At 28.0% G+C, this 9,782-nt stretch overlaps 1 long non-coding RNA gene across 1 annotated transcript in view; it reads left to right on the forward strand.

Annotated features, from left to right (window-relative positions):
* The window catches only part of LOC129958097 (uncharacterized), a 65,923-nt gene extending 61,413 nt beyond the window's left edge, over positions 1–4,510 (forward strand). The window contains exon 3 of the long non-coding RNA XR_008783141.1: positions 4,341–4,510. This is a non-coding gene — a long non-coding RNA (uncharacterized LOC129958097). The remainder of the gene's footprint in view (positions 1–4,340) is intronic.
* Positions 4,511–9,782: the final 5,272 nt, after the last annotated feature.

A 9,782-nucleotide genomic window follows, 5' to 3' on the forward strand; every position in this document is an offset into this window, starting at 1 on the left:
GAATATATATTTAAAAGATAAATTCTACTGGTTATTCGGCCAGTAGTAATTCAAAAGCACCGAAAGATACAAACATTGTCAGACTTTCTTGTATATTTCACTCACAATTCTAATGTACTAATCAGAGACTACATTTGATATTTAGCTATCAATTAATATTGAAACTGTAACAAATTTATAGTAATGCGAAAAAGTATCGAAAGCATAAAATTCCAAAAACTTTTAAGTAATAATTAAAAAATTTCAATCCTACAAAGAAAATAGATGATATTATTCCACGAAATAATGAAAAACGTGACTTTAAATTATTCTTTTGGATTTTTAGTCGATATTCCTATTGTGCAAATAAATAAATTCTTGTTAAATTTTATTGTCTCGCTTAAATTCGCAGTGAAATTGTCTTCTTGATAAAAAAAAATGACCATATCCATTAGTAAAATTTTAATTTATGAAACTGTCTTGGATAACCTGTGATAACTTTAGAGATGTGGTATACTATTTTTTTATAATTTCCAGGAGAAAAACAAACATTCAATAAGTTTTAAATTTTAGATAAAATAAATCTCAGTATTAAAAGAATTATTTTATTTTAGGTCCAAAATATTGATATTCTTACAATTTGCATATCAAATATTTTTTGTGTTTATCTTATTTTAATTAAGAAGATTTTTCCAAAATTAATTTTTTTGTATGAACAATATTCTTTCTCAAAAATTTAATGGTCGTTTTTTCCAAAATTACTTTTTAGATTTTAGGATGTACTACTTTCAAATTATATTATACAAGAAAATATATATTTTTTCCTTGAAAATATGCAAGTGAATGAGAGAAAATGAACAATTTCCTACAAAGCAAGCAATGTACTATTGTAGGAAGTAAAGTATAAAAAATAGAATTAATAGCCATCAGTCATAAATTGTTTGTGCTAGCTTCATATTTGCGACTTTGAAAATATAAATAAAACAATGAATCCGTGATCAAACTAGGGTTTCACGCAAGAGTTACTTAGACGTTGAGAATACTTAGAAATAGACGTAAATGCTAAGAGTAAAGTTATAATGATCTTCAAATGACCTTTTGCCTTTTTACCATTTACAATTTAGATCTTTTACAATTTACAATTTTATCTTCTTTCATCCTTAATCTTTTACAATTTGACATCCAAAGCAATAATGTTCAAAAATATTCAAAAAAGAAGACAAATGAATTAAATACAACAAAAAATACAGAAATAATTTTTGAAGAATAAAAATTTGAGTTTCGTTCGGAATAGACTAACGGAGATTCAGTTATTCGCAATGCATCAAAGCTACTGCGCAGCGAAAAAAGTTTTTGTTGAATCATACTTTAATAGGGATTGCAAATAATGTGTAGCAATCACGTTTCAGGTCATGGAAATTTAGCATTATTAACTAAACTCCTCAAATAATCAACAAAAATTTGATATCCATTATATATTAATAAAAAAAATCAATAATTTTTTTACATGTTGACACACTCTACTGGTGAGTCCTTTAATACGAAAGTTCATGAACTCTAGGCTCAACCCTCTTAATTTGATTTCAAATCTAATAACCCTAACTCATAATGCTATAAACCAAATTTAAGTGTACATAAAAGATTTTTGAGTTGTTTCAGACCCGTAAGGAAAAAAAAGTTGCATCTTGGAATTTAAGATGGAATGCCTCGTTCATTCATCCTTTCTTTACGGATTCATTTTTTTTTTCATTCTTTCCAAAAATAATAATACAAGCCAACATTTTTTTTTTTTTTTTTTTTTTTAGCGTACTCAATTTGACCGATAATTTCTGTAAGTATTTCTTTTCCTAAACTTGCTTTTGCATTTATCACATTTACGTGAAAAATTTCCCATGCCTTAAAACACCTTTCTTACAGCTTAAATCTATGTCAAGAAATAATGAAAAACCTCTTTATTATTAGCACTATTTATTATTAGCACTTATTATTTTTCTGGCATTTCAAGTGAAAAACATATGACTTTTCCAGTAATATATTTTTATATTTTGTAACCGTAATGTATTTAAAATACTTTTAGTGAAGTCCTGAAGCAATATTTTAAATTTGACTCCTTGAAGAATAACTAATTCGCATATTACAATTATATAGTGTTTTGACTAGTAAATTTGAGCTTAAAGGTAGCTAGTTTCAATGAACTTCAAGATAACTAGTTTATTTTGTCAATCAAAAATTGGTTCATCTAGATACGGAGTTAATCAAACATAGTTAGTTTGATTTAATGAAAATATCTTAAACTTCCATAAGTAATAAGTAAATGATGACCTTATGATATATAGAAGTCGTTTTGGAGTGCTTTTGAGTACATTAAATACGTCATCATTAATTCATCATCAAACTGAAGAAAAGCAATGACTTTACGGGAAGATATCGGGATTACAAAAATGAGTGTTTCTGTTTTCATTTAACTTGGATAACGATTTGCAGTTAAAATCCCTCACAAACCTTTACCTTATTTATTTTGACATCATCAGAAACGAACAATTACATATAAAGATTGAAAATAGTTAAGTTGACCTAGAAATGGATTCCAAAATAGCATGTGCAAATTTCATGTCCTTGTTGCTTTCCGCTTCGAAAGAGTTATGATCGACAGACATACGCATTTTCTGCTTTATATTAATCATACATTAATCTTTAAATATAAAAGGATTCTAATCTTATTTTTCTGGCATTTCAAGTGAAAAACATATGACTTTTCCAGTAATATATTTTTATATTTTGTAACCGTAATGTATTTAAAATACTTTTAGTGAAGTCCTGAAGCAATATTTTAAATTTGACTCCTTGAAGAATAACTAATTCGCATATTACAATTCCCTTTTTACGATTCTTCTTCTTAGAGAATTCAATTCCCCAATCAAAAATCTCAATGAAACTCATAAAATTCAAATATTCACAATAAAACAAGCTTTAATATGCTTTCTGAAGCAAATATAAAAATACAACAATAACTCTAGTAGCACACATATTTTGTATAATATTGTTAAATATTGAAATATATATAATATCTCACAATATTGTATAATATTGTTAAATATTGAAATATATATAATATCGCACAATATTGTATAATATTGTTAAGTATTGAAAAATATATAATATCGCACACTATTGTGCAATGCTATTTCATAAGCTGTGCTACTTGGGAAACAAATTTAATAACAGAGCAAATGTAATTATAAATTGTAAAGACATGATCAAAACTACTCTGCTAGGTACCTTTCTACTGAATTAATGATTAATACTTTAAAAATCATTATATTCCTATTAGAATACATATTTTTTAATTTATTCTAATCAAATCATCCATTTTTTACTGTGGTTATTTTAATTTTGTTGATGGATAAATTTTGTTTTGGGGTATTATTACAGTCACAGCCGGTTTTCATTAGTGTGAAAATTCTCGAATTTATACAAAAAATGTAACGTGCATATTTCATTGTATCGATTAATTGATACGCAGAGAAAATGGATGGTATTTTACAATAAAGAAATAAAACTTATTTTTTGACAATTTTTTTCCTTTGCTTTGTAGAGTAAAAACTTTATTCTTGCTCAGATTAGATCAATACGACTTGAAATGGATGACGTCTTTATTTTTACATTTTCTACAGTATGGTCTGGTCAAATCAACATATTGTTCCATTGTGTACAAAATATTCTGCTTCATAACTTTTTGATGAGAACGAAATCACTACCACAGAACAAAATCGAACATATCCTGGACAAGATCCCTTTCAGTTTTTAACTGCCGCTTCATCTCAACTACTAAAGGCTAGACTTGACCCTTCGTATGATAAAAATTCGAGTTGATGCCCTTTAAACAAGAGTCAACATAACATAAAAAAAAAATTGGACATGGTCCATTTACGCATTTACCAATTCTTATACAACATTGTTTCGAAAATTATGTGGATGTTCCCAAAGTAAAAACTATTCTCAAGAATTCTTATTTTTTTTCTATGAACAATTTGTAACGCTTCAAGAAAAATGCCTTCGAAAAATTTATCTTTAGATACTAATTTTGTTCCGATTTTTAATACTTGTGGCATATAAAACTGGGTATTAATCTCTTATGTATTAAATTACTCTTCCTTTTATTCCACCAGCTTTTAACCTTATGATTGTTAAAATGGGGAAGTGTTGTGTGAGAAAAGTTGTCAGAACATTCCTGAAATGCTGTACACTAATTAGTGCAAATTATTATGCCACAGGAAGATACGCAACTCATTATGACATATCCTTCTACAAAGAATATTTTAAAAATGTGTTTTAGATTAATTTGTATTCTTGTTTTCCAGGGTTCACTCCAAGAATAACAAAAGGCAGAGTGTTGAAGCAGGAAGAAGGACACTGCTTTAAATTTCGCAATAGAAATCTGTATTTGATTGTTTTATTTACATCTGAAGCAGTATGATGTATTTTAGTTACAAACAAGTGCTTCTTCAATTTTATTTTAAATTAATAAAAATATTAGCTACGAACTGTCTTGTTAAATTCAAATGCTGCGTGTTTTAAAATTATAATTCGAGTGTTCATATGCCTGGCATACGCTTACAATAACGTTTTAAAATATAAAATAAATTTGCATTTAAGATTACAAATTTAAAATAATTTCATTCATTTGAAAGAAACTCATAGCCATGGAAAGAAAACCATATTATACTTTGAATTATAAAATATAAAAATAACGTTTACCTTTTCGAATTAAATTAAATAAAAAGTACAAGGGCATATTTACTTTTTAAAGCATGAAGCAATTAAAAAATAAACTAATGCTAGCCCGTATGCCGGTTACATTTTTGTTATTTTTAGGTAGATTCCTATAGGAAGACTACCTATTGCAATGGTTCTCATGACAAGACTTCGAGGAAATTTCTTCAGTTCTTCACCGATCATAATTTATATATATTGTATATATATGCGTGTAACGCTTTGTTTATGTTATCTTGTAAACAGAATAACTCGGGTAATTTTGTTTGGATTTTAACTGGTTTGGAAAATGATGTTAGAAATGTAAAAATATCGGACGAGTTCGTAAATGGCCCATTTAACTTAAAGATGGGCGGGGGAGGGGGTTAAAATTTCATTTCGCTATAACTTTCTTAATACTGAAGATAGAAAAACAAATCCAGTTACCCAAAATAGCCCCTCATTAAGACAAACAAATTTGGTATTTAAAGATTTTCGATAACTGCAGCATCTTAGAAGATAAAGACTGAAAAGTGATTTTCACGTTCTAATTCTGACTGCTTCTATGTTGCCAGATAATAACTCAGATGTAAAGGAATCTACCTTTGCCTTTCAGCTTACCGAGATGAATTTTTCTTATGAATAAAGTGAAATGTGTGTATATCTCATATCAGCCAATAATAGTAAATAAAATCCTTATTTATCTTTAATTACGAAAATCCTCCCTTAAATAAAAACAGGGATGTTATTTTAGTTACAAATAAAGTTGTCAAATGGTCTTTGAGAAATATTTACAATTTCATTGCTCAAATGGTTGAGTAGGATTTAGATTTTAGCAATAGATTATATATTTCGGTTATATTTCTTTGAATTTTAAAAATTTAATCATTTTTAATTACATCCACTGACGAAACCTTATCCATTGCTAAACCCAGCGAAAGTATTTTCCTTTCTATTTTTTTAAATACATTAACATATTGTGGTGCTTTTTATGCTTTATAAGGCCGAATAGAATTTGGGGCATCTTCCTTTCCGCTGATGAGACCCAAAATTTAATGCAAATATGCAACAGGACTGCATAACAATTTTCATTTGTCTAGATCATTGTGTTTTTCAGTTATTGTATTCACATGTATACAGACAATCAATCATTTGATAGATCTGGAACATAATTTGATAGTTCTACATTTATAAAAATATAATTATACACTTACTTTCTACTTTTTATGTTTTTCAGTTATGTTCATGTACACTTAGACTGACGAACAGATAGATTTTCCTTAGTCAGTTTTCGCTCAAAACTTGATTGAAATCTGTAACATAATATAACGATCACATATCAAATTTTATTCCTGTAATAGTCCTTGTAGTTGCGTTTATGATATATCGTACACACAGACATGATGCTTTTTTCGAACTCAGGGAGGTCTGAAATGTGGTAATTCATTCAATTCTTAAGATGAAATTTTTCGAAATTACTGTGCTTTATCTTAGTGTACTTCTTTAATGTGGTAATTCATTCAATTCTTAAGATAGAATTTTTCGAGATTACTGTGCTTTATCTTAGTGTACTTCTTTATCTTACTGTACTTAATGTACTTAGTATACGGGAAAGCAGAAATTTAAGGAATTCGTATATTCACGAGCAATGCAGTTAAAAGAAAAACACTACAAGTGAGGGAATCACGCAATATGCTGATTCACCGTGATACGGCGGTACAGCTCAAAATTCCACTACCACATTTCCCATTCTCTGCAGTATTATGTATAAATGAAAACGAGCATCAAGAAGTTCTTTGTACTAGACATATTTTGCTCTCGATAAATGTCAACAAAAAGCACTATTTGAAAAAGAAGAAAGAACGCCGAAACACGCTATTGTGTGCTTGTAGTGAATGACGTTGAAGGATGTTTTTATTTCTGTTAAATGTAGTTCCAAGTTAGAGAAAAATATATATCATGTAAAATAATCAGTATATATGTAATAACAAAAACATGATCTTTGTTTATTATTCACGCATTCTCTCTCTCTTTTTAATTGGTCAGTTAACTGTTTTTGACGAGTATACTCGTCATGGAAAAAGTGCAGCATTTTGCGTTATGACGAGTTTATTCGTCAAGTGTAATAGGTAGTAACAATTGGTTTTAATTAAAATTTTACTAAAAACTCAAACATATTCGTAAATTTGAAGATATTAAAAAAATTTTGAGGTCAAGTCGAAATCAAAGGAACAAATAAAAGATTACAATGCATTGTATCATGCTTTGTTCAATAATATTCTCTAACAGCAAATTAAAATAATAAATTAGTTTTTTTTTTTTTTTCCCCATTCATATGCAAAAAAATGCATGCTAGTTTAAGTAAGTAAATAAATAAATGTGATTATTTAAATAAAAAAATAAAAGTAATTTCATTACAATATAATTTCATATTACGCATACTCTGTGCTTGACGGGTACACTCGTCATCGCTAAATTTTTACGGCACAATTTAGATACGCATTTTCCGAAGAGGTCGAAACAACTAACAGGTTAAATCAATATCATTAGTTTTCTAATGATAAGCATTTCTAAGCAATTGGCTTGAATTAAAATATGAGATGCCCCTCAAAAATGTGTGAGCACTTAAAATAAAAATAATTGAAAACATATATAGATGTTTTATTACTCTAATTAACTAATTTAAACTTAGAAATTTATCACTTATATGAAGTGCTCGATTTGTTGATCGTGCACTAGACACTGACACACGAATAACTGTTAATAAAACTAGCCGACTGAATTGCACACGATGACCAGCATAGGTTTTCTCAACATTTTTATTGTAATTGGTCTTGGTATATGCATTGGCTTAAAACTTGCCGACTGAACAGCATTATCATTACTTTTTTAAATGAAAAGCATTTTTAAGGATGAGCTTGAATTAAAATACGAGATGTAACCCTGAAATGTGCGTATACATCAAATAAATATTTTATAAAAAATTGAAAACATATATAGAAGTATACTCTAATTAATTTATTTACTCTATACTCTAATCAATTTATTTAAACATAGAATTTTATAAATCATAGGAATTGCTCGATTTGCTGATCGTAATTATCTACACACTGTTAATAAAGCTAGCCGATTGAACAGCATACGATGACCAGCACGGGTGATCTCCGCATTTTGATCGTAATTGGTCTTGGTTTGGATTTTTCATACATCCCCCCTCCTAAGAAAAAATCCATGAGTATTGCTTATAGTGATTGAGTGGAAAGAGATTTCAGTGCTACTTCCTCTTCCTAACCACCTGTTCACCATTAAAATAAGATCATCCATTGAAATAAGGTCTATTGTTACGACAATAAGACGGAGTTGATCCAGTCTATTGGAAATACCATTCCTCATTATAAAACGTCTTTTGAATTCATGGCATAACGTCTTTCTATTGTAATATCAGGTTTACATCTTCATTCATCGTACTCTCAAAGAAGAGAAGTCTATTTTACAAATGCTTACAAACTACTCTATACGTTAAATACCTGATATGTTCACGTGACATTTCAGTGCCTAACAAAGATTAAAAGTTACAGAGAAACTGTAATAATGGCGATTGATTAAACCAGTATTTATGGAAAAGCATTGCTTTAGTGAAAAAAAAATTGTAACTGTAAAAAGTAAAACAATTATATTAATTAATTAATTTGGATCACAGAAATTCTGTGACAATCTAAATTCATTTTTTTAAAATTGGCTATAAAGCATTTAATTAATTTTTAAATATTATATAAAAATTAATTTAATTAATTTTTATATAATATTTAATCTAAAAGTGCATACATAGAAAGAAAAATGAAAAAAGCATAACAAAAATTCATTTCATTACTGAATTCCATCAGAGGAAATTTAGTTAATGAAATTATTTGCGAGCAGTTAATGAATTATTGCGAGCAGTCTTCATATGAGTTAAAACTTCTTCCAAAATCATAAGGGAGAAAATATCATTTTAAATGCAAAAAAAATATAAATTAGGTTTTTGTAAATTCTATTAAAAATAACAAATATAATGTTAATAAAAACGCATATCATGAAAAAATTTATTTTTGGCATATAATTCTATACGCACATAAAATGTCAATTTACATTAATTTATTCGAAAGGCAAGAAGTTATTTTGTTTTATTGCATGGATTTATAACTAACAATTAATCAAATGTAACCTTAAGCCTTTACAATGCAAATAACATGCAACTTACCATGAATAAAATTATGTAATTATGCAGATCATGTAAACTTCGATTAACACCATAGCTAACAATATCAGTTATACTAAGAAAAATACACATCGCTTCTGTACTATTTTCCGAAGTTGTATCATTTATTTCATACCAAAAATATCTTGAGAGAAAAAGGCCCCATTAGAAACACAACAGCTAGGATTCAATTGTGATAACGGAATAGATTGAATAAGACCAGGAACTAACCGGTGAATCCTATGTGTTAAATTTTTAAAAAATATATATTCATTATTATTTAAATGTTAAAATAAAGAATTGTTTATCTACTGAAAATTCCTTTGTTCAATCAATCGATGTACATTTTTGGATGGGTCCATCGAGTAGCAAACTTTTCCAAGTAGTTTCTTCCTTCCTTGATTTTTTTTGACCCAGTTGTGGTATTTATAAATTGAATTACGAATTAGTCATGGTAGATTGATTGTTTTCGATAATCTGCATTTGCACATTGAAATTCAAAAGACGAGATTCTATAATCCATATCCGTATGCATAATTTAAGTGAAAAAGCAGGTAAGGCGGTTAAACAAACTGGAACAATTTCTTTTCAATATTAGTTTAAAATAGTTTTCGGAGAATAATATTATCAGATCATCATGTAACTAACTTATATGTACAACTATCTTATATGAAGTTATGAACCTAAATTTAAATCATCCTACTTTCTATAATGTTAAAAATCACTGATGGGGATTATGTGTTGACGCTCTTTGCATTTCAGTAATCGATAAAAACTACTCCAAAAAGGCAGATTGTCTGTAACATAAAGGGAG

This window comes from Argiope bruennichi, chromosome X1 (genome assembly GCF_947563725.1).
Source record: "Argiope bruennichi chromosome X1, qqArgBrue1.1, whole genome shotgun sequence".
Lineage (NCBI taxonomy): Eukaryota > Metazoa > Arthropoda > Arachnida > Araneae > Araneidae > Argiope > Argiope bruennichi.